Raw genomic sequence first — 27,469 nt, forward strand, 5'->3', positions numbered from 1 at the left:
CTTTCTTGTGTTAATTATATAACCCTTTTAATATCTTAGCAAGGTAGCTATTATTGTCTGTATTTTTGACAAGGAGGAAAGTAAGAATTTGAGAGATTAAGTAACTCTCCCAAGATCATATCCAATAGGAAGTGATAGATCCAAGTTCACATGGATAGTATTCCGTCAGTTTGGGACTAGATCCCAGGTCTTTAAACTTTCATCTCAGACCTTTCTACTATAATATTCTGCCTCTTCAGTAATAACCAAAATAACTCTTGGATAACAAATTAAGTGGGTTCCTTTGCTTTGTTTGCAGAAAGTCAAAACATACACCAACCGAGGAGCAGTGACACCAAAGTCAATACTCTTCAGGTCAAATTTATGACATAGCCTCAAATTAACCCTTAATATTATTAATTTTCAAACAAACTGAGCTTTTAATCTTTCATTTAAAATTTTGAAAAGCTATTTAAATAGATACTCTTCATGATTTCCATTGGATAAGAAATATTATAACTAGAGAAAACCAAGGCAATTACATTTCAGCATAATCTTAAATGCATCTTCAGATCACATTGATGTATCACATGTACATCTATCTATATTGTTGTTTGTATATAAGATAACGTTATTAGACAATACTGCAAATCTAATATGTAATTTTAGTTTTTCATTAGTGGAGACAGATACACACTGATACTTTCTCAACAATAGTACAGAGCATCTGGAGACAACAGACCACTGCCCATAGCCATAAATCAGAGTTTTTCTCTCTGCAAAGTAAAGAGAAATTGATTTTATATCCAAAACATATTAACTTCTATATGGCCATATCACAGATGCTGGAGTCAGAGAGCCTTTGTTAAAATCCCAACTTCCCAACTTACAACATATATGAAGCTGTGAAAATTACTTCTCTCCCCATGTTCCATCTAAAAAATGTGATTAATAATGGCACCAGAGAGGCTTTGTGAAGATTAAATTAAATAAATTTTATCAAATGCAGAACACATAACCTGACGCATAATAAGTGCTTAATAAATGGTGACCCCTAGTAATACTATTATTTATTATCTATTTATGTTTGATTCCAGCACTGTGTTCTCCCTTTAATTTTGGCCTCAACACAAAGGCCCTTTTTGAGGATAGCAAATGCATTTTTTTTTTTTTTTTTTTGATGAAGGTCCTTGCCTATGCTATAGTCATGATCTGAGTGCATAACTGAATCAGGTACCCTGGCTAGACATAATATTTTAGATAGGGAAACACCTTTGGAGAAGGAAATTAAATCACAACTTTCTACAGATTAAAATAATTCTATAAGATTGTAGCAAGATATACATATGCAAGAGGTCCTCTTGGGAATGCATGCAGGAATGGAACTTCTGGGTTGTAAGTTTTTCAAATATTCAGCTTTACAGCATGATACAAAATTGTCTTCTCAAAGTGGTTGGACAAACTTTTCACTCACTCACCCCACAGAAATTTATAAGACATCCTATTGATTCATGTCCTTTCCAATACATGGTTTTGTCTGACGTCTTGATTTTTGTCAATTATTTGGTATAAAATTGTATCTCCCTGTGGTCTTCACACACCTTTCTCTAATTGCTTATGAAGTGAGCACATGTTCTTTGCTCAGTTTTCTATCAGGCTGTTTGTATTTTTCTTATTGATTTGTGGTAGTTCCTTAAGTATTCTGAATGCTAGCCCTTTGTTAGTTATATGATTGGCAAAAACCTTCTAGTTTAGAGCTTACTTTTTTTTTTTAATTAAATTCAGTTTTGTTGAGATGTAGACACATACCATACAATCACCTATGGTGTACAATCAACTGTTCACAGTACCATCATATAGTTATGCATTCATCACCCCAATCTATTTTTGAACATTTTCCTTACACCAGAAAGAATCAGAATAAGAATAAAAAATAAAAGTAAAAAAGAACACCCAAATCACCCCCCATCCCACCCTATTTTTCATTTAGTTTTCTACTCATCCATCCATACACTGGATAAAGGGAGTGTGATCCACAAGGTTTTCACACTCACACTGTTACCCCTTATAAGCTACATTGTTATATAATCATCTTCAAGAGTAAAGGCTACTGGGTTGGAGTTTGATAGTTTCAGGTATTTACTTCTAGCTATTCCAATACATTAAAATCTAAAAAGTGTTATCTATATAGTGAGTAAGAATGCCCACCAGAGTGACCTCTTGACTCCATTTGAAATCTCTCAGCCACTGAAACTTTATTTCATTTCATTTTGCATCCCCCTTTTGGTCAAGAAGATGTTCTCAATCCCACAATGCTGAGTCCAGATTCATCCTCCAGAGTCATATCCTGTGTTGCCAGGGAGATTTACACCCCTGGGAGTCAGGCCCCACGTAGCGGGGAGGGCAGTGAGTTCACCTGCCAAGGTGGCTTAGTTAGAGAGAGAGGGGGCACATCTGAGCAACAAAGAGGTACTCAGGGGGAGACTCTTAGGCACAATTATAAGCAGGTTTAGCCTCTCCTTTGCAGTAATGAGCTTCATAAGGGCAAGCCCCAAGATAGAGGGCTTGGCATACCAAGCTGTCAGTCTTCAATGTTTGTGAGAACATCAGCAACAATCCAGGTGAGGAAGTCCAACACTTTCGCATTTTCCCCCAGCTCCTCAGGGGGGCCCTGTATATATACTTTTATTCTCTGTCCAAATTACTTTGGGATGTGTCCCTATTTCACTCTAACCTATACAAACCTATCATATCTCACTTCCTATTCAAAGTTCCATGTAATTGTGGTGTCTGAACAAACTGACTGTAGAAGTTACATTGTTTAGAAAATATAAATGCTGGACCAAATAAACATTTCTTCCCTTGGTCTCACATGGAAGTTGAAGTTTTAACACACAGTCAGTTTCAACCTTTACCCTTTGGCCCGATCTGCCCTAGTCTTAACCAGATCTGCTTCATTCATATCTCTAATTGAAGTCTGGGCTCTTTTTCAGCTTTTTTTTTTAAACAGTTGCTATACACCCTAATACTGACATTCATATCTGCTGAGCTCTAGCACTGAGTTTCAGGTGTCACACAGATACCCGATGTTCCAGAGACCCGTAAGGTTATACACAAAGGGATCATCAGCATCTCAGAGTTCGGAGATAGCCATTACAATTCAGGAATAGATTTGACTGCTGTAAGAGCTTACAATCTAGGCACTATTACAATAATCATTTCCCTGTTAGGCTGTGCTCTAAGATTCAGTTCTGAGTTTACACATTGTAGTTAGTCCATATTGGTGAGGCATTATAGTGTTTCCCTTTGTTTCTGGCGTACTTCACCCAAAATGCTGTCTACAGGATCCATTCACCTCATTGCGTGTCTCACAGCTTCACTTCTTCTCCTAGTTGCTCAATATTCCATTGTATGCATACACCACAGTTCACCATTCTGTTCCTGAATCGGTGTAACCTTAGGCCACCTCCACTCATTGCAAATCATGAATACTGCCTCCATAATCACCAGTGTATAAATGTCCATTCATGTGTCTGCTCTCAGATCTTCCAAGTACATACCCCCTAACAAGGCTGCAGGACCTTATGGCCCCCACATACTTAGCTTCTTGTGGAACCACCACACTGACCTCCAGGAAGGCTACAGCATTCTGCCTCCTCATCAACAGTAGATAGATACATCCCTCTCTCCATGTTTCTCCAGCACTTTTACCCCATTGATGTTTTTTGTACAATTTTATAGAGATATATTCACATACCACACAATTACCTACAGTGTACAGTCAGTTGTTCACGGTATCATCATATAGTTGTACATTTATCACCACAGTCAGCACTTGAACATATTGATTACTATGAAAAAGTATTTTGGGGGGTGAATAATAAAAAAAGATAATAAAAAGAAAAAGAAAATGGCATACAATACAATAATAGTATGGACAGAAAACACCACCACCACCAAGAATCCCATATCCCTCCCTTATATCCCCCTCTCATACACATTTAGCTTTGGTATATTGCCTTTGTTACATTCAATGGAAGCATACTACAATGTTACTGCTGACCATAGACTCCATCTGCTTTGATTATGTTTTTTCCCCAAATACCATCCCTTTTTCAACAATCTACATGCTTGACATTCATTTGTTCTCCCATATGTAAAAACATTTTTATATTTCTACGTTTAGCAACAGTCATTGGCCACTCCAGTTTTTGCCAAGTTATACAGTCCCGGTGTTTATCATCTATCTTTACCTCTGTTGTCATACATTCCCCTATCCCACCTCTTTCAGCTTTACTCACAGGCATCTTTGTTCAGTGCACTTACAATATTGTGCTACCATCACACAGTATTATGCTACCTATTTCTGGATCTATAAAATCAATCCTGCTGAACACTCTGTAGTCTTTCAGCATCAAATGCCCAATCTCTACCCTCTTTCTATCTCCTGGTAGCCTCTGTTATCAGCTTTTAACTCTCAAGGTTTGCTTATGAATGTTAGTTCATATTAGTGAGACCATACAGTATTTGTCCTTCTGTTTCTAACTTCCCTCAACATAATGTTCTCAAAGTTCATCCATGTTATTGTATGTTCCATGTTTTTGTTCTGTCTTACAGCTGCATAATATTCCATCATGTGTATATACCACAGTTTGTTTATCCACTCATCCATTGATGGACATTTGGGCTGCTTCCATCCCTTGGCAATCACAAAGAATGCCACAATAAACATCAGTTTACAAATGTCCATTTGTGTCTTAACTTGCAGTTCCTTTGAGTATATACCTAGCAATGGAATAGCTGGGTCATATGGCAAATCTATATTTAGCTTCTTGAGTACCTCCACACTGTATTCCAGAGTGGTTGCACCATTCTACATTCCCACCAACAATGAATAAGTGTGCCTCTTTCTCCACATCCTCTCCAGGACTTGTAATTTTCTGTTTTTTGGATAATGGCCATTATGGTAGGTGTGAGATGATATCTCACTGTGGTTTTGATTTGCATTTCCCCAATGGCCAGTGAAGTTGAGCATTTTCTCATGTTTTTGAGCCATTTGTATTTCTTCTTCTGAGAAGTGTCCTGTCATGTCTTTTGCCCATTTTTAAATTGGGTTGATCACAGGATGGAGTTGAGCTCACGTCTGAATGCCTTTATGATTAGGGCAGGTGACAGGGGTCAGCAAGAGCAAAGTTGGAACTTTGACCCAAAGTTTGGCATAGGCTATTTCTCAAAATGGGCATGTCACAGGCCTTGGGCTTAGTTGGTCTTAAATAAATTACATAAATTCCCAAAGTCTCCCCAGAAAGCTGGGGATTTTAGGCCAAGAAAACTCATTTTGCCCCCTTCTTGTGTTACCTTGGGCCAAAAATGGTCCATTTTTCAAAGAGTTCTCTTATTTCCATTCTTACAATACAATACAATGCATTCACATAGTTACAGTCCAGTGCCTTGAATGGTAGGGATCATTTTTTTTAATCCAATATCATTAAATGCACCAGGGGGCTTTCCTTCTTAAAGGAACCTTTGAGTAAACTCTTTTGTTAAGTGAATCAGTCTTTTGTAAGGCAAATAACCAGCCCACCAATTTGTCTTCTGAACCAGAGATGTCATAGATAAGATTTTCTTAAGCCAGGGCCCACTTGAGATGAGGGCCCATGTATGCATTTTCTTTTATTTTTCTGACTTTGGTAAAGACAAACTTCTCCCATATTGGGTCAGGATGCTGGAATCCCAAACTCTTGAGAAACAAATCAGTTTCAATCAAAATAAATAAATAAATAGATAGATAGATAGATAGATAGATAGATAGATAGATAGATAGAGTTGTTGGTCTTTCTGTTGTTGAGTTGTAGGATCACTTTATATATTCGGGATATTAAACCGTTATCTGATATATGGTTTCCAAATATTGTCTCCCATTGTGTAGGCTGCCTTTTTACTTTTCTAATGAAGTCCTTTGATGCACAAAATGTTTGATTTTGAGGAGATCCCATTTGTCTATTTGTTCTTTGGTTGCTCATGCTTTGGGTATAAGGTCTAGGAAACCACCTCCTATCACAAGATCTTTAGGAAATTGCCCTATATTTTCTTCTAAGAGACTTACAGTCTTAGCACTAATGTTTAGGTCTTTGATCCACTTCAAGTTAATTTTTGTATAAGGTGTGAGATAGGGGTCCTCTTTCACTCTTTTGGAAATGGATATCCAGTTCTCCAAACACCATTTATTGAAGAGGCTGCTCTGTCCCAGTTGCTTTGGCCTGACTGCCTTATCAAAGATCAATTGTCTGTAGATGCAAGAGTCTATTTCTGAACAGTCAATTCGATTCCACTGGTTGGTATCTCTATCCTTATGCCAGTACCATGCTGTTTTGAGCACTGTAGCTTTGTAATATGCTTCAAAGTCAGGTAATGAGACCTCCCACTTCGTTCCTCTGTCTCAAGATATTTTTGGCTACTGGGGGCACCTTGCCCTTCCAATAAATTTTTTTACTGGTTTTTCTATTTCTGCAAAGTAAGTTGTTGGGATTTAAATTGATATTGCATTGAATGTAAAAATCAGTTTAGGTAGAGTTGACATGTTAATTATATTTAGTCTTCCAATCCATGAACATGGTATGTTCTTTCATTTTTTAGGTCCTGTTTGATTTCTTTTAGCAGTTTCTTGTAGTTTTCTTTGTATAGGTCTTTTGTAGCCTTTGTTAAGTTTATTCCTAAATACTTTATTTTTTTGGTTGCTATTGTAAACAGAATTTTTTTTTTTTTGGTTTCTTCCTCTTGTTGCACATTACTTGTGTATAAGAACACTACAGATTTTTGTGTGTTGATTTATAGCCTGCCACTTTGCTGTATTCATTGATTAGCTCTAATAGCTTTGCTGCAGATTTTTCCAGATTTTCTACATATAGAATTATGTCATCCGCAAACAGTGAAAATTTTACTTCTTCCTCTTCAATTTGAATGCCCTTTATTTCTTTTTCTTGCCTAATTGCTCTAGCTAGAACTTCCAGCACAATGCTGAAAAACAGTGGTGACAGTGGACATCCCTGCCTTGTTCCTGATCTTAGAGGGAAAGCTTTCAGTCTCTTCCCATTGAGTACGATGTTAGATGTGGGTTTTCATATATTGCCTTTATCATATTGAGAAAATTCTCTTCTATTTCTATCCTTTGAAGTGTTTTCATCAAGAAAGGATGTTGAATTTTGTCAAATGCCTTTTCTGCATCTATTGAGATGATCATGTGGTTCTTCTGCTTTGATTTATTGATGTGGTGTATTACATTAATTGATTTTCTTGTGTTGAACCACCCTTGCATACCTGGAATAAACCCCACTTGGTCATGGTGTATAATTTTTTTTAATGTGCTGCTGGATTCAATTTGTGAGTCTTTTGTTGAGAATTTTTGCATCTATATTCATTAAAGAGATTGGTCTATAATTTTCTTTTTTTTGTAGTATCTTTGTGTGATTTTGGTATTATGGTGATGTTGGCTTCATAGAATGAGTTGGGTAGCTTTCCTCCTCTTCAATCTTTTTTGAAGAGTTTGAGCAGGATTGGTATTAATTCTTTCTTGAATGTTTGTTAAAATTCACATGTGAAGCCATCTGGTCCCAGGCTTTTCTTTTTGGGGAGCTTTTTGATGACTGACTCAATCCCTTTAATTGTGATTGGTTTGTTGAGGTCGTCTACTTCTTTTCAGGTCAGTGTTGGTTGTTTGTGCTTTTCTAGGAAGTTGTCCATTTCACGTAAGTTGTCTAGTTTATTAGCATAGAGTTGCTCATAGTATCTTCTCATTATCTCCTTTATTTCTGCAGGGCCAGTAGTTATGTTTCCTTTCCCATTTCTGATTGTATTTATTTGTATCCACTCTCTCTCTCTCTCTCTCTTTTTTTTTCTTTTGTTAGCCTAGTCCATCAATTTTGTCGATTTTCTCGAAGAACCAACTTCTGGTTTTGTTGATTCTCTCTATTGTTTTCCTGTTCTCAGTTTCATTTATTTCTGCTCTAATCTTTGTTATTTCTTTCCTTCTGTTTGCTTTGTGCTTAGTTCGCTGTTCTTTCTCTAGTTCCTCCAGGTGGACAGAATGAGGAGGGTGGAGCTGAGAAGAAGCTGGTCTCCCCAATGTGTGGATATGTTGGAGCACTCACCCATATGTTGGAGAGAAAAGGGCTACCACAAAAGCCTTTAGAAAGGGTTGGACTCCCGCTCTTTCAAGCCCCAAGGATGCAATGTCGTTCTGTAAATGACTCTCAGACTTTGAAATCTAAAGGAGTTTGCCCTGTGGGTTTTAAGAACTGTTTTGGTCCTGTTAACCCTGTTTTCCTTTCACTTTCTCCTTATGGCAATGGGAATGTTTATCCTATGACTGTCCCTCCTTTGTATATTGGAAGCACATAACTTGTTCTAAATTTCACAGATCCACAGTTAAAGGAGAATTATGCCTTAGGATCGACCACGCCTGTAATTGATTTTGATGGGATCTTGTACTTAACTATTGTTACTGAAATGATTTAAGTTTCTGTGATATTGTGATGGGATGAATGTATTTTGTATATGGAAAGATCATGTTTTTCTGGGATCTAGCGGTTGGAATGTGACAGTTTGTATGTATTATGTCCCCCAGAAAAAAGGCATGTTCTTTGGTGTAGTCTTGTGGGGGCAGATGTTTTGGTGTTTATTAGGTTGGAATGTTTGGATTGGGTTGTTTCCATGGAGATGCACCCCATCCAACTGTGGGTGATAACTCTGTTGAATGGTTTCCATGGAGGTGTGGCCCCACCCATTCAGCATGGGCTTGATTGGTTTACTGGAGCACTATATAAGCTCAGACAGAAGGAGCGAGCTTGCTACAGCCAAGAGGGACACTTTGAAGCATGCATGGAAGCTGAGAGAAGCTGTAGCTGAGACAGACATTTTGAAGACGGCCGTTGGAAGCTGATGCAGACATTTTGGAGAATGCAATTTTGAAATGCAATCTGGGAGCAAGCAGATGCCAGCCATGTGCCTTCCCAGCTAACAGGTTTTCCGGATGCCAATAGCCTTTCTCCAGTGAAGGTACCCTTTGTTGATGGACACTTTATGGCTCAAGACTGTAACTGTGTAACCAAATAAACCCCCTCTAAAAAGCCAGTCCATTTTTGGTGTTTTGCATTGTTGCAGCATTAGCAAACCAGAACAGTACGTATGACTTTGTTTCTGAGCTCTCAATTCTGATCCATTCATCAATTTTGTGAATCCCTGCACCAATACTTCACTATCTCAAATGAAACAACTTTATAAAATGTAATTATATATAGTAGGGCAAACATCTCATTCTTCTAATTATTATTGGTCTTGACTATTTTGACCCTTTCCATATAAATATTAGAATCAGTATGTTAATTGAATTTTTATTGAAATTGCATTAAGTCTTGCAATCCATAGACATGGGATATCTCTCTGCCTATAATCTTCTCAGTAAAGTTTTTATAATTCGTGATTCTGGGAGAGGAGATTTGACAGATTTATTCCTAGGTACATTGTAGTTTTCATTGCTAACTATAACTGGTATCTTTGCTGTTGTTTTAATTAGGTTTTCCAGTTGTTTGTTGCTTGGGTAATGAACTGGAGTTGACTTTGATGTATTGGCTTTATATGGAAACATTTGCTAAGCCCTATTATTTTTGGTAAATTTTGTGTAGATCCTTTTGGGTTTTTTAATGTAGAAATAGAAATATAACCTACAAATAATGACTGTTTTATTTCTCTCTTTCTAAACCTTATGTATTTATTTTTTCTTGTCTTATTGGACTGCCTGTACAATGTTGAATAGAAGTGGTGATAGTGTGCATAACTTCTGATTTTAATAGGTACAACTTATTAATTTTATTTATTTTCTATTAACTTTATTTATTAAAAAAAAAAAAAACCTGTTTCCAGATAAAATAAAACAAAGGAACAGGAATAACAAATATCCTGAAATAACTTCATTGCTTCCAATATGCTCTTCTATACCACAAAAAAAATTAACAAACCAGTCATTGCTGAACATTCCCATATCATTAAGATTATCTCTCAATATCTTATCTGTTCTTACTAGATTATTGTTCCCCCTTCACTAACTGCTATCTATCTCTAGGTCCCCTACATTCTACAATAAAAGTTCACATCAGTGGTAAAATACAATGTTTCGCCTTTTGTGTCTGACTTATTTCACTCAAATCATGTCCTCAAGGTTCATCCATGTTGTCATATACTTCATGACCTCATTTCTTCTCACTGCTGTGGTATGTATGTACCGCATTTTGTTTATCCATTCATCTGATGTACGACATTTAGATTGTTTCCATTTCTTGGCAATTGTGAACAATGCCGCTATGAATATCAGTGTGCAAATATCTGTTCCTGTCACTGCTTTCAGGTTCTCTGGGTAAATGCTGAGAAGTGAAATTGCTGGATCGTAGGGTAACTCAATACCTAGTTTTCTGAGGAAGCACCAAACTGTCTTCCAGAGTGGCTGTACCATTATACATTCCTACCAGCAATGAATAAAAGTTCCAATTTCTCCACATCCTCTCCAGCATTTGTAGTTTCCTGTTTATTTAATGGCAGCCATTCTTATTGGTATGAGAAGATACCTCATTGTGGTCTTGATTTGCATCTCCCTAATAGTTATCGAAGATGAACATTTTTTCATGTGTTTTTTAGCCATTTGTATTTCCTCTTCAGAGAAATGTCTTTTCATATCTTTTGCCCATTTTCTAATTGGGCTATTTGTACTGCTGTCATTGAGTTGTAAGCTCTCGTTAGACGTACAAGATATCAGTCTCTTATCAGTTAGATGGTTTCCAAATATTTTCTCCCATTGAGTTGACTGTCTCATCACCTTTTTGACAAATTCCTTTGAGGTACAGAAGCTTTTACTTTTGAGGAGTTCCCATTTATCTGTTTTCTCTCTCATGACTTGTGCTTATTAACTTTAACTTATTAATTTAAAAAATATTTCCAATATTTCCTCTTTTGGGGTCATATTTGTTATAGTTTTTTGTTTGATTTGGTTTGGTAGATACACTTTATCTTATCAGATTAAGGAAGTTCCATTTTATTTCTATTTTACTATGAGTTTTTTTTTAAATCATAAATGGGTAATAAACTTTATCAAATCTTTTTTCTGCATCTATTGAGATGATCATGTTTTTCTCCTTTAATCTGTTAATGCAGTAATATATCTTTGCATTTATATATGGACCTAATGTTTTCAGAATATAGTATCTTATCTATATACTGTTAGATTCAGTTTGCTAAAATTTTGTTTGGGAATTTTGCCTCTATACTCATAAATGAGTTGTGTAAGATTTTCCTTCCTCATTTTGTCCTTGGCTAACTTTATTGTTAAAGTTATACTAGCTTTATACAATGAGTTAGCAAATTATTCCTCTTCTATCTTCAGGAAGAGTTTGTAATAAAAGATTGGAGTGGAAAGTTCTTTCAAAAATAGAACTCTTCTGTAAAACTGTCTGGGTTTGGTGTTTTCTTCATGATATGATTAACTGCTACCTCAATTTCTTTAATATTTATGATACTATAGCTATAGTTAGTAGTAATAAGCTTTGCATTTCTTCTTGAGAAACTTTTGGTGCATTGTATTTTTCCTATTGTCTAAAATTTCAGACAAAAAAAATCAGTAAAGATACATAAGATTAGCCAACCTGACCTATCTGATATCTAATAATTGCAGAATCATTAGCCAACCTCACCTATCTGATAATAATTGCAGAACCGCTTATATGGTATATCCATATAATGAATATTGCCCACAAAAAAAAAAAAAAAAAAAAAAAAAAAAGGCATGAACTACTGATGCATCAACATGGATGAATCTCAGATAAATTATTCTTAGTGAAAGGAGCCATTTATGTAAAATGTACAGAATATATAATTCTATAGAGACAGAAAGTAGAATAGTGGTTGCCAGGTGCTAGGGTTGGGAGTAAGGGTTGATGACAAGGGAATACGAGGAAATTACCTGGGTTATGGAACAGTTCTATATCCTGATTTGGTAGTCATGACACAACTGCATACATTTGTCAAAAGTCACAGAACTGTACACTCAAAGGGTGAATTTTACTGTGTATGTATAATTACCTGAATTTTTAAAGATGAAAAAAATATCATTTACATACCATTACAAAACCTCATAAACTTAGTTATAAATTTAAGTGGTATGCTGGTAAATGTTTAACAATGAGTTCTTGCCAGTGGGAGGGTGGAGAAAAATCCTGATCTTAGCATTTGCCAGTTTCTGTGATGTAAATATTAGCACCATGGCCAATTTCAATCTATCAATGTGATGTCACTGATAAAGGAAATGAGAAACAATGCACCTAATCTGTTTGTTTCCAAGAGCTGGTAGCATCCAGCTCCAACAAATCACTGAAATCTAATGAAATATATTCAAGACTTCTACAGAAAGAGACAAAATATTACTGAAAAAGGGATATACATATTCACAGACTGGAAGACTATATTGTAAATGTGTCAGTGCTCCCCAGTTGTCAGGTTTATTGAAATCCCAATCAAATTCTCAGCAATCTTTCTTGTACAAATTAACAACACCATTTCTTTTCTTTTACAAATTAACAAGCTGATATGGTGTTCTAGTTTGCTAATGCTGCAGAATGCAAAACACCAGAGATGGATAGGCTTTTATACAACAGGGGTTTATTTCACTACACAGTTACAGTCTTAAGGCCACAAAGCGTCCAAGGTAACACCTCAGCAATCAGGTACCTTCACTGGAGGATGGCCAATGGCGTCCGGAAAACCTCTGTTAGCTGGGAAGGCAGCTGGCATCTGCTCCAAAGCTCCGGCCTCAAAACAGCTTTCTCCCAGGACGTTCCTCTCTAGCAAGCTTGCTCCTCTTCAAACATCACTCCCAGCTGCGCTCCCTGAGTTTTCTCTCTTTCAGTCAGTTCATTTATATGGCTCCACTGATCAAGGCCCACCCCAAATGGGCGGGGCCACACCCCCATGGGAACAGCTCATCAAAATTATTACCCACAGCTGAGTGGGGCACATTCCAAGCAAATCTAACCAGCACCAAAAATGTCTGTCCAACAAGACCACAAAGATAATGGCATTTGGGGGACACAATACATTCACACCGGCACATTCCGCCCCCTGGACCCCAAAATGACATTATCTTTCCAAATACAAACTACAGTCATTTCATCACAATATCACAAAAACTTAAATCATTTCAGTAACAAAAGTTAAGTACAAAATCCCATCAAAATCAATTTAGGCGTGGTCAGTCCTAAGGCATAATTCCCCTCTAGCTGTGGATCTGTGAACTTAGAACAAGTTATATGCTTCCAATATACAAAGGAGGGACATTCATAGGATAAACATTTCCATTGCCATAAGGAGAAACAGTAAGGAAAACAGGGTTAACAGGAGCAAAACAGTTCCTAAAACCTGCAGGACAAACTCCATTAGATTTCAAAGTCTGAGAGTCATTAACAGAACAACGTTGCATCCTTGGGGCTTGGGAAAGCGGGAGCCTAACCCTTCCCAAGGGCCTTTTTGGCAGCTGTTTCCTCTCCAAATGCTTGGGTGAGTGCTCCAACATATCCACACATTGGGGAGACCACCTTCTTGGCCCCACCCTCCTCAAACATTGGGGCAGCTCCCGGATTCTTTTCCATCTCTGGGGCACACGCTCAACCCCTTCAGAACAGTGTGGTGGCAGCCAGGCTCTCCCCAATTCCCTGGGAATGTGCTCCGCCCTCTTTGGGACCTCAGGTGGCAAAACTCTTCCAGAGCATCGAGGCGGAAAGCCCGCCCTCGACCTCCAGGGCAAACTCACCCTTTCCATGCCTGTGGGCTGCTCCGCTCTCCCAGCCCGAGACCTCCTGACTCCAGACCTCAATCTCCATGGCTCTGTCTTTGAAGAGGTTTTTCCTTTAATTTTTTCCTTGTCTGTCTCCTCCAGTCCAGACCAGCAATGGCTCTGTCCATAAAGATCTCGCAAAAATTCTGCTGGCTTTGCATGAAGCACGCAGGGGTCAAAGCCATCAGACAATAGGACTTTCCACAAATCCCTTCTGCTTAACTCCTTTTCCAATCTTGGCTTGTACTGAAATGGCGGCTGGGTTCCATGTTTGGTTATATCCTCATGTTGGGCTGTAGCTTCTGGGATTCCACCCCCTGGAGACTCATAATTTTCACCTTCTGGTCTCTTTGAACCCAAGAGTTCAGTTCTAAGCTTATCTCTCTCTGCTCGCATTTTACTATAAGCTGCAAGGAGAAGCCAAGATACATCCTCCACACGTAGTCTGGAGATCTCCTCAGCTAAATATTCCAGGTTGTTGCTTCCAGATTCTTCCTTCCATCTGACACCACGACTCAATTTTGCCAAATTCTCTGCCACTTTAAAACAAGGATCGCCTTTCTTCCAGTTCACAACAACACGTCCATCATTTCTGTTCAAGACCTCATCAGAAATATCTTTAGAGTCCATATTTCCACAGTCTCTTCAAAGCAGTTTAGGCCTTTTCTATCAAGCTCCTCACAATTCTTCCAGCATATTCCCCTTATCCATTTGAAAAGCCGTTCCAACATGTTTGGTGTTTGCAAACTCAGCAGCAAATCACCCCACTTCTCCGGTACCAAAATCTGTTCTAGTTTGCTAATGCTGCAGAATACAAAACACCAGAGATGAATAGGCTTTTATACAACAGGGGTTTATTTCACTACACAGTTACAGTCTTAAGGCCACAAAGCATCCAAGGTAACACCTCAGCAATCAGGTACCTTCACTGGAGGATGGCCAATGGCGTCCGGAAAACCTCTGTTAGCTGGGAAGGCAGCTGGCGTCTGCTCCAAAGCTCCGGCCTCAAAACGGCTTTCTCCCAGGACATTCCTCTCTAGCAAGCTTGCTCTTCTTCAAACATCACTCCCAGCTGCGCTCCCTGAGTTTTCTCTCTCTGTCAGTTCATTTATATGGCTCCACTGATCAAGGCCCACCCCGAATGGGTGGGGCCACACCTCCATGGGAACAGCTCATCAAAATTATTACCCACAGCTGAGTGGGGCACATTCCAAGCAAATCTAACCAGCACCAAAAACGTCTGTCCAACAAGACCACAAAGATAATGGCATTTGGGGGACACAATACATTCACACCGGCACATATGGAAAGGCAAAAGGCCAAGAATAAGAAAGACAAACTTGAAGAAGAACAAAGTTGGAAAACTTATATAGACACCAACAGATAATAAAAATCTACAGTAATTAAGAAAGGGTGATACTGTCACACGGATGGACAAAAAGACAAATAGAAAAGACTAGAAAGATTCTGGAAGCAGACCCACAAAGGTGCCACTATTATAAGTGCCAAAGACGATATTTTTAGCAAATGATGCTAAATCAACTGGATATTCATATAGGGAAAAAAATGAACCTACATTCCTCCCTTCCACTATATAAAAAAATCAATTCCAAATAAATCATAGACCTAAGTGTGAAGCAGGAAAAGTGAACAAAAGATGCAAACAAGCAATCAACAAAAAAATACAGTATCAACAGACATTCATTCTCATGCAAATAAAAAATGAAAATAAAATGATACTGATACCTTTTTATATATCAAATTTGCAAGGATCAAAAAGTGTGATAATTTCTTTTTGTTGGTTGGGTAATGAATCCGTACTCTCAAGCACTGAAGGTGGGAATTAAAATGGATACAGTATCTTTGAACAGCAATTTAGCAAATAATTATCAAATACAAATGTACATACTTCCTAACCCAGAAATGCTACTTCAAGGACTTCATCTTACAGATATACTTACACACATGCAAAACACAAGAAGCAATTTAAATAGCTATCACGCAGGACAGATTAACAAATTATGGTTATCTACCTGTGAAATATAAAGTAGGTGTAAAGAAGCCATGAGGAAAACCATTTGGAACAATTATCAATAAATATTATGGAAAAACTCAAGGTAAAAACAGTGTGCAGAGCATGGTATTATTGTTTAAAATGTGTGTGGAAGTGTGTTTGGCACATTTAAGGAAGAGAAGAGAGTACAATATGGAAACAGGAGAGAGTAGGAGAAGATGAGACTGAAAGAGTTATGAGAGACAAAATAAGGGAGAGTAGGGCATAGTATGGATCTGAAAGGATTTGGACAGATTGGATATTACGGTGAGAGAAAGGGAAAACATTTCTTTTGAGGGTTTGTACATGATTATCCTTTCCTACTCCAACTTGAATATTCGGTATGGATGAGGCAGACAACTCTGAACTTTCAGTTTGTGTTCAAGGCCCTTGAAGAATTACATATGGAATTAATGAAGAAGAGGGAGCAATCACCCAAAAATTCTGGATTAGGTGTGATTTAAATACACTAAAAAATAAAACAAATATCTGAGCTGTGATATAAAGTAATGAGATAGTTTATGGGAAGAAGACACATTACAATATAGGCAAAATACCATATTAAATATTCATTTTTGGTAAGGTAAATTTTTAAATACACAAATAATTTTTGTAATGTAATTAAATAATAGAGTGAATGACTGTGCTGGTATGGAGCTGTTATGTACCCCACAACAGGCCATGTTCTTTCAATCCTTTCTTGTGGGTGCAGACCTATCGTAGGTGGGACTTTTGGTTAGGATATTTCAATTGAGATGTGACCCATCCAATTGAAGGTGGGTCTTACTCCTTTACTGAGCCCTTTATGAGAAGATAAAAGGCAGAAACATGGAGGGGGGGGGGGGCGGGGTGGAAACAGCCAGAGAGGCAAGAAAGACCACAATAGCTGAGAGACAGAGACCTTGAAACCAGAACTCAGGAGAGAAGGACCAGCAGACATCGCCATGTGCCTTCCATGTAACAGAGGAACTCCAGATGCCAGCAGCCTTTCCACTTGTAGATGCCTTAATTTGGACATTTTCATGGCCTATGAACTGTTAATTGTAACTTAATGAATCCCCATTGTAAAAGCCAATCCATTTCTGTATATTGCATTTGGCAGCTTTAGTAAACCAAAAAAATGACCAAAAAAATTGGTCGGATCTTTATAAATATGTAGTCAATAGTTTCCATCCACCTAAAGTTAAGAAAGACTTTCTATCTAAAATCTATAATTATAGTCAACCTATACTTATATTTATGGCCATCAACATTCACATACAAAACCATATAAAAAAGCTATAACCCAAATGTCCATCAATTAATGAAAGTATAAATAAAACGTGGCATAGCCATATAATGGAAACTGTTTTATTTAACAATAAAAATGAATGTAGTACTGGTACATGCTACAACATGGAAAACCCTTGAAAACATTATATTCAATGAAAGAAGCCAGTCATACAGGATCACATATTGTCTGATTCCATTTACATGAAATGTCCAGAACAGTCACATCTATAGAGACAGAAAGTATATTAGTGGTAGTCTAGGCATGGGGGTAGGGTGTGGTGAGGGGCAGGGGTGGGTGGATTGAGGGGTGATGGCTAAGGGTTATGGGGTTTCTTTTTGTTACAATGAAAATATTCTCAAATTGACTGTGGTGATGGATGTACGACTCGGTGAACACAATAAAAGCCACTGAATTGTAACTTTTAATTTAAAAGAGTGAATTGAATGATATGTAAATTACATCTCAATATAGCTGTGAACAAAGCTATTTTTAAAAATGTCAGTTGCTCTGAAATCTGGAAAAGGCAGCCTTCATTCCACACAGGAGGTGGAGACGCTGGCTCAACAGTCTCCACCTCAGAGCAGGTCACAGAAGCAGTCCAGGTCCCGGCCTAGCTCCCAGATGGAGAATCCAACAGAAATGAAATTTGAAAACAAAATGGAAAACATAGACTAAAAATATCTGGAGAACAGAGACTGCCTTATTCATCTTTGTATTTCTTGAAAACCTTATAATAGAAGCTCATACACAGTAGATGTGAAATAAATATGTTTACATAAATTTAATGAAAAATAACTTTTGAAAAGGTATTAGAATGCAAGGTATTAAGAATGAATGGCATTCACTTGATTCATTATTCATAACTACATGTTATCTTAGCAATAAGTAGTCTCCTTTTTAATCTAAGATGAAAGATAACCCCCAAATCCTTTGTAATGTGTAACAAGTTTCCTCAGTACCAGATTTCTATCTTCTTACTTATTTTTTGCTAAATTAAACTTAGTTTCAATTCTCTGAGCACTATGTAAATCTTAAAAGGGATAAGGGAGGGAATTAGACCAGCAACAAACCAGATGGGAATTAGCATTTTACTGTGTATGATACAAATGGATGGTTTACAAGGAGAGACCCAACTATATATGTATATCATTTCCCCCTTTTTATATATCTTGTATCAATATAGGGGCTCTGGGGGACTTTTCTAGTCTATGGGGTGTTCTAAATCACTGGAAGCTTGCTACTCAGCTACTGGATTAGATATGTAGAAAGGGAATCTTCAAACAATTTAGAAAGGGGAGCATAATCATTTTAATATACTGGAAATGCTATTGGAATGTTTTTCTAATTTTCTTCATTATAAGCTTTGTATACAATATATAATCCATCTTTTCAGTAAAAATTAAACCAAGCAAGTAGACAAACTGAGTATATTGGAGCCATTATAGAGAAAAGAGAGTACCTAGGAAACTTTCTCTTGACAAATAAAATAAAAAGAAAATACTACTTTTCTTAAACTATTAAGTAGAACCTGAAAAGAATGACAGAGAAAACATGTCTGAATGAGCAACCAAGAACAAATTCAAAAATAATAGCAACTCTCTTTTGAGATTCTACAGAAACAGACAAAATGGAGTTAAGGAAAAAAACCTAAAATATTAATCCATAAAAATGAATCTTAAGAATGTCAAAACAAGAGTAGAGATATGAGTTAGAAGGAGATGATTATACATACTAGATCTCAAAACCCTATCATGAAACCTTTCAAATAATTCTGCTGCTAATGATATTCTTGAGAAAGAGGGTTAAATGAATAATGAAGGTTCCTCAACTTCAAGGCCTTGGAAGAAATAAGTAAATCATTTAACAGGCTTTTTATTGGATACAAAATGGATCAATGGGTACCTCTAGAGAAAACAATACCATCATGATCAGGGCACTGGAAACCCTAAAAAAAAAAAAAAAAAAAAGACTTCAATAGAAAGATAAGTAACTGATAAAAAAGAAATACAAATGGCTAATAGACATATGGGAAAATGTTCAGTCTTACTAGCAATTAAAGAAATGCAAAAGAAAAGAAGATAACCTTTTTGACCATAATAACTGGCAAAGGTTAAAAATACACACATACGCAGCATTGGAAACATTGAAATACATTGAAATATATACATATTTTTCATGAAACAACTCCATTTCCAGGAAGTTATCCTAAGGAAATGATCAGACTGTGCACATGTATTTGTCTTCAAAGAGGTTCTTAACAGCATTATTTATATAGTAACAAAATAGAAACAATATAAATGTCTAACAGTAAGGTATTGTAAATAAATTATGGTATAGGTTTACTATACAAAATATTCAGGGATTTGAAGTCACATTATAGAAAAAGGCCTGATCATAAGGAAACATGTTCACATATTTTAAGTGAAAAAAACAGATGGGAAATATAATTCCCATCAAGGAAAACAAATAAATATACATGTATTTATAGTCACTGAATATGGTACGTTACATTTTGTACCCCAACAAATAAGCTGCTAGTCTTAATTAAGCCCCTGTGGGTGTGAACTCATTGTAAACAGGATCTCTTAAAGATACTACATTTGGTTGAGGTGTGGCCCAACTCAGTGGGGGTAGGTCTTAATTCAGATTACTGGAGGCCTGATCAAGATAACCAGGAAGTCACAGAAGCAATAAAGGAGAGGACATTGCCATATGTTGGGCAGCAGATATTAAAGCCAAGAATTCCAAGCACTGCCACCAGCCAGCATTGGATGCTACAGTCTTTGGGGAGAAAGCAAGCTTTACTGATATCTTGATTTTGTACGTCTTCTAGTCTCAAAACCATTAGCCAATAAATTCCCATAGTTTAAGACAACCCACTCATTGTGTGGTATTTGTCATAGCAGCCTGACAAACTAAGACAACGAAGAAAATCAATTTTAGAAGTACTTGGTTTCTAAGGAATTTTCTGGTCCTTAAATCAGCTGTGAGTCAGCTGTTCTGAAAATGGGTGGTTACTCTGTTCACGCTCTGGACTGTCTCCACCATTCTACATCCTTCTCAATATTGCAAGGACTGGAAGTGTGGAAACTACAGTACTGTAATTCTTAAACTTTCTTCTTAGCCAGGTTCTGATTTAGATTTTGCCAATGAAAGGCACCTGTAACATTTGCAAGATAGAATGAAGGAAAAGCCTTTATTGTCTTCTAACAGAATGGATAGATATACGAAAGAATAGCAGAATGAGGCTTGCAGCACACTGACAAAGGGAGGGAACTACATCAATTCATGGAGAGTAGCTAACACTTTGGCTAGATGGTCAGACACTAGAAGATGTATCTGAATAGACCTTTGGAATGCTAAAGAGGAGGCCCTCAAAAATCAGGTGGACAAGATGATTCATTCTGTGAATATCAGTCAGCTTCTTTCCCTAGTCACCTAAATGCCTACTCAGTGGGCCCATGAAATAAACCAGTAAAAGAAATATGAAGCATTTATATTAATGAGACAAAGTAGATTTTGGAGCAAAAAACATTCTCAAGATAAAGAAACTCACTACATAAAAATAAAAGGTTCAATTTATCAGGAAGATATAACAATTCCAAATATGTATGCACATAATAACATAGCTCAAAAGTATATAAAAACAAAGCTTAACATAACATCAAGAAGAAGTTGAAAAACCCACCATTTGAAAAAGATATTTTTTAACATATATCTTTCTTAGAATTGAAAAATATCTATCATATGAGTATGTGGTAGATCAAGCAGTCCAAAAATCAGAATATGGAAGATATGAATAATACATTTAATAAGTTTGAGCTAATGGACACATATAGCACACTAAATCAAAAATTAGAGAACATAAGATGCTTTTTAAGCCAACACGGAATATTTATAAATAATAAGCATGTACTAAGACATAAAGCAAGTTTCAACAAAGTTCAAAGCCTGGATATTCTATAAACATGAGTTTCCCTGTATGGTAGCCACTAGAGATGGGTGATAATTTAAATTTAAATTAATTAAAATGGAAAAATGAAGAATTTCATTCCTCAGGCACACTAGCCACATTTCAAGTGCTCAATAGCCACTTACCACAGTGTAGATATATAACATTTCTATCACCATAGAAAGGGATGCAGCTTTACAACATATACTCTGACTAGAATACAATTAAGTATGAAATCAATCATAAAAATATAGCTTATAAAAATACATTTTATATATTCATGGGTAACGGATGAAATCATTACCATCATTTAACATACTTAAAACTGAATAAGAATAAAATCTACTACATATTAACATACATAGAATACAACAAAATTGATTTCTAGAGAAAATCTATAGGCTTAAAGGCATATATTAGAAAATGAAGAAATCCGAAAATTAATGAGCTCAGTATCCAACTTTTTAAATTAGAAAGAGAATAAAGAATAAACCCAAAGAAAGTACAAGTAAACAATAGATATGAAGAGAAATTAAGTAAATAGAAAAGAGAGTAAAAAGAGTTTAGCAATAAAAGATAAAACACAGAAGACACAAACAAAATTAAGCAGAGAAAATAACAGAAAATTAAGAACAACTTTATGTCAAGTTGATAAAATGGACAGATACCAAGAAAGTTTAAATTAGCAAAACCGACCCAAGAAGAAATAGAAAGCTCTAATTGTTCCATAACCAATGTAGACATTGAATCAAGAGTTCAAAACCATCCTATAAAACAGCAGATCAAGATGGCTTAATAGATTATTTTTCCAAAATTAGATCATTCTAATTTACCTAAACTTTTCCAGAAAATAAAACAAAAGGAACAAGCTCCCACTCATTTTATAAAGCTGTATGACCTTGATACCGAAGTTTGACAAGGAAAATGTTAGCTGTAAGAAAATTTAGTTGTAAGCATGCTTGCAGAAATCATAAACAGTTAGCAAACAAATGCAGCAATGAATAAAGAAAGATAATTCAGCATGACTAGCCTAGCTTTATTCTAGGATCACTTCAACATAGAAGACCTATTAATGTAATTAAACATAATAACAGATTAAATAAGAAAAAAACATTAAAATTAATTAACCAGTGATGATTTAAAAAAAAAAAACCCACTATTACATGGGAATAAAGGAGAACATTCTGATGAAGACAGACAAGAAAAAGCAATAAAAGATTCAAAAGGAATGAACAAAGCTGTCATTATTGCAGGTGATATGTTTCCTTACAGAAAATCCTAAAGAATCAAAGAGCAATTTATTAGAATTAAGAGAGTTTAGTAAGGTTGCTAGATACAAGATAAATATGTAAAATTCTTTTGCATTTCTATATTCTATTAATAGCCAATAGAAAAGCATAATAGGGAAAAATCATGGCAACAAAAATGTAAGGAATCCAGACATAAAATCTATCAAAAAATGTGAAAGCCCTTCAATGAGAATTTTTAAAACTCTATTGAAAAGCTTAAAAAAAAAAAAAATGGGGCCTAAATAAATGAAGGAATATACCATGTACATGAATAGGAACATTCAATACAATAAATTTCTCAATTCTCTCAAATTAATCTCTAAACTGGATGTAATTTCAATTTAAAATTTCCCAACAGGCTTTTTCAAAGATCTTGACAATCCGATTCTGAAATTTTATAGAAGAGCAAAACTCCAAGAATAAAGAATAGTTCAAGTTATCTCTGAAGAACACAATGGAAAACTTCTGCCCTATGACGTATAAAGACATTATGAAACTACAGTAATTAAAACTGAGTGATATTGTCACAGGAATAGAAAAATAGCACTGCAATAGAATAGGCAGCCCATATTCAGAAATAATATATAACAGTATGGTTTAGAGATCCATGGGGAAAGGATGGATTATTCAATAATGGATCTGGGACACTTGGCTAACCACATTGGAAAAAAATTTAAAAGGGATTTCTACATTACTCTATCCATAAAAATAAAATCTAGATGGATTCAGAACTTAAAATGAAGTGCAAAATTTTAAAACCAGATAATATATGAAAATATTTTATAACTTTGAGGTAGGGAAATATTTCTTAAGATACAAAAAATACAATCTAAGAAAGAAAATACTGATCAAATAGACTACATTTAAATATAAAACTTCTGTTCATTAAAATATACCATAAAGAGCGCAAAGTCATGTATCTGTTACACAAATAACCAATAAAGGACTTATATCCAAAATATGAAAAAAATTCATGCAGTAAGGAAAGCTGGCCAAAGGGCAAACAGGCAAAGAGAAGGAAATATGAAATTACAAATAAATACATGAAAATATGTTCACACCACAATGGTAATTAGGAAATGCAGATTTAAAACATGAGATATCATTTCACACCATTATAATAGCAATTGTGGGTAAGGATATTGAATGAACAAAATACTTTGTGGAAAAATTCATATTCTAGATTCCTCTTATTTAGGTTTTCAAAAACATAAACCTAAAATAATAGATTATATAGGAATATATGGTAAAATCATAAAATGATCAGGGAAATGAGAAACAATGAATTTAGGAAAGTATTTACTTTTGGAGAGGATTAAGGAAGTGTTGCCATTAAGGAAGGAAACACAGGAAGTGCCAAAATATTGGTTAAGTTCCATTTCTTCGGCCGGGATAGGGACACAGGTGTTCATTATTATTCTTTTTTTAAACTGAACATACATGTTTCAGTGCTCTTTTGTATAGACATATTTCATAAGAAATTTTTATGTAGAAGAGGAAGCACCTCCAAGTCTAAAGACACCCCAACTCTTTGTAACCAAAAATATCTCACAGTGGATCATTTTCCTGATGATCACAGGTGCTGCTTTCAGTCTAGCCACTGATCCTAAAGATACCAGGTTGTCAAGTTTCAAATGGAGCAAAGGTGCAATTCAGGAGTCATCAAGACAGTTTAAGCAGATGCTAACTATAAAAAAGAACATGTCCCTAGGAAAAATGTATTTGAAAAAAGATGCAGTGAAGGCAAATTAAAATAAGAAAAAAGTGGGGGAGGGAAGTCTGCAAAGGAATCACATACAGGACACAGTAGAAATTTTACTTAGAGGAAGACAGTCATTTAGAAAACGCAGTAAGTAAAATTGGACAAATAATCTCATTTCAAGAAAAACAGAATACTACCAATTAGAAAAGAAAGAATATCACATAGTAACTCTACAAGACTGTTTTTAATCTTTCCTCAAAACAAAAACAAAAACAGAAAAACCTGAAAAGTAATTTTTAACAAATATCTTTTCAACAAATGGATACTTCTTACACAGAAGTTTAAGAATTTTAAAAGGCAGGCCAACCTGACAGTTTAGTGCAAAAATTATTTCTCTAAAGCAATGCTAAACTGTCAGTTTCTGTTACATTATAGGAAATTCAAATTCTCATGTGGTATCCCAACTTTTTAAGCAACTTCAATTAACAAAAACAAAAAAAAGTGTATATCTGTATGGGGGGAAGGCACTTCTGTTTTGTCTCTCAGAGTACTTAAGCCCTAACAAAACAATGAAAGACCTTGCTTTCTGGTCTACTGTCTCTGATACCCATCTGTCCCCTTTACTTTCCACACCAGCACATTCTTAGCCTACTTTTCTAGTCAAGGTGATCAAATTTAGAGCATTGATTTCTCATATCTAGTTAGGCTTTTGCTGCACCTTTTGGCATACTGTCCCAGTTCCCTGTCCTCATCACATGGACTGTGGAGGCAAACAGCACTGAATTTAAATCTTAGATCTATAACTTATAAATTATGATACCTCTGGCAAGTTACTTATGCTCTCTGAGTCTCACATTCCTCATATATTAAAATATGGATACCAATGCCTACCTTTGAAGAGTTGATTATTAAATGTTTAAATTTATTCAAACTTCTAATGAAGTGTAGATTTAGGCACAGCACCCAGGATGGGTATGATTCTTAGTTCCACTCACAGTGGAACTGCTTCCCAGTTGTATCTCTGGGTATGATCCTCAAACACCATTCCCAACCCTGGTGGTCACCAGAGATTTTCTGCTTTCTAGCTTCTATGATCCCCACAGGATCTATTCTCTGGCCACTCAGATAAAACCAATACCTGTTATACAGCCCTACCAGGTCCTTAACTCCATTTTAGGCTACTGTAAGATCTTGAAATATCTTTATTTCCCTTTTCTTGGGAATCATTATATTTTCCAATCCTGAATAGTCTATGTTTGCCCTCTGCCCTTTTCTTTCTATTTTCTCTGAGAACTATTTACTTAGGTAGATGATAAGGTCAGTTCACTATCATTTTCTAAGCTATTATTTGAATTTTTTCTCATCAGAGACCTCTAGTTTCTAAGAGGACCTGTTTTCTCTATCACCCTCACAACCCACATCATTCTCTTAGAAAAAGATTCCAAAGCATTATGTTACAGAAAATAATTTAGAAGAAAACCCCAGGTTCTAATCTCATTTCTCTAATTTACTAAATATGCAACTTTCACCAAATCATTTAACCTACCTAAGACCAAAGTTTTTCAAAATAGGGAATAATATGCTCTGCCAATTTAAAAGGGTGAGGATCAAATGCAATAATACAGGTGAATGGGACTTGAAAACTGTAGTATTAGCCATTCAACAATGAGGCAGTATAGCATAGAAGTGAAGTAAAAGAATCTGAAGTCAAACTGCCAGAGTTTGAATCCTGGCTATATCATTTATTAGCTCTATATTTTAACATGTAAAATGAGAATAACAGTACCTATCTCATATGATGTTAGCTCAATAATGCTAGTTGTTATTATTAAATGTTTAATATGTGCTAAGCATTGTGCTAGGCATTGGCGATAGGAAGGAATCAAAACAGACATGATTAACATCTCTGCCAGAACCTCTATCTCCTATTTCATTTACCACATTTTCTAAGCATTTATATCACACATACTTCACAGCAAAGAAAAATCTGAGTACTAAAGCATTTCCAAAGAATATCAAGATAGGACTTCAAAATTCTACTATATCTTTTCTGTGGCAATTTCCAGTGAACACATAGTGACTCTGGCATTTCTTTTCCTAATCCATCACTTGAGTTGAAATACACATGATGATTACTGGGTAAACCAGCTGGGATATGTTTCTATCAAATATAAGTAATCTAAGATAGTGTTTCTTAGAGTGGCATCCAAGACCACCTGCTTCTTAATCACCTAAAATACTAATTAAAAGACAGATTCCTGGGCCACATTTCAGATCTATTGATTCAGAAGCCCTGGCTAGAAGATGCAGGGATTTGCATTTCTAATAAGCTCTCAATGTGATTTTTACACAAATCACCTTTGAAAAACCACTATCCTAAGAGAAAAAACCTTCACTACATAAGAAATTCGTGACCAGAGTAAATCCTGAGGAATAATGATCCAAAGCTTCACAAAGAAGAAAAAGTTTCATTATTCTGAGGACTCTCAGAATACATTTTCACATTCCTATCTCTTAACAAAGTAGAATCAACAATCCATAGACATCACGACCAAATCTGATCTGAACATATACATTATAACTGTGTTCAAGAAATTCCTATTCTAGAGGCAAAATGATAGAAAAACGACACTCTGAAAATGCTTACCCAGATTTCAGAAGAAGTAAAGAAAAAGGTTTTATTGCAACAGTCACACCTGCTAACAATGGGGTTTGGTGATTTCAGAAAATGGAACTCTTTCTCAGGCTCAGACAACTAATAACATACATTTCTGTTCCAACTATCCACACATCTACCACAAACCTTGGAGGATCTCTCAATACGGTCTTTTAATAAAAGTAAACCAAAATAACCAATTAAAATGTAAACCTATCAAGCAGCTCCAAACTCCTCTTTTAGCAGGTGTAAACTTTCTAAACAATAATTCAACGTTAACGAATAAAACATTTCTCTACCTACCAAGCCACAATGGCTTGAAGCCCGCTCTGGTTCAGATAATAAAATGCCCAGGTGGGCTTTAGTTCCTAAGATGCTGATGAGTTTAGTACTGTTTCTGGAAGAAATCGGGAACCGAAGGCGGAGAAAGACGCCCAACCTGCCCACACTAATCAACGTGAACCAGTTCTGGAGCAGCAGAGCAGGCGGGGCGGCGATTTCTCCCGCATCACTGCGCTGGCTCGCTCTTCTTCGCCTGCGTGAGCGCCACCCACCCACTAGCGGCGTGAACCCACAGGGCCTAGACTCTCCTTCCCCCTCCCCTCGGCCTGGTGCTGAATCATGAGCCCAGGATCTCCAAAAGGTAAAATCAAAGAACAAAGCCGCCCTTAGCACTGGCCTCAATGTGGTACCAG

The 27,469-nt window shown here is 36.2% G+C and overlaps 1 protein-coding gene across 3 annotated transcripts in view; it reads right to left on the minus strand.

Moving 5' to 3' along the window:
• Positions 1 to 27,469, minus strand: part of ATL1 (atlastin GTPase 1) — a 146,143-nt gene that overhangs the window by 67,655 nt on the left and 51,019 nt on the right. The window contains exon 3 of one of the 3 annotated variants that reach the window (XM_037832753.1): positions 19,078 to 19,120. The exons of the other annotated variants lie outside the window; for them this stretch is intronic. The gene's annotated coding sequence lies outside the window, so the exon portion shown is untranslated. The remainder of the gene's footprint in view (positions 1 to 19,077; positions 19,121 to 27,469) is intronic. 3 annotated transcript variants of the gene reach the window in all.

Source organism: Choloepus didactylus, chromosome 4, assembly GCF_015220235.1.
Source record: "Choloepus didactylus isolate mChoDid1 chromosome 4, mChoDid1.pri, whole genome shotgun sequence".
NCBI classification, from domain to species: Eukaryota; Metazoa; Chordata; class Mammalia; order Pilosa; family Megalonychidae; genus Choloepus; species Choloepus didactylus.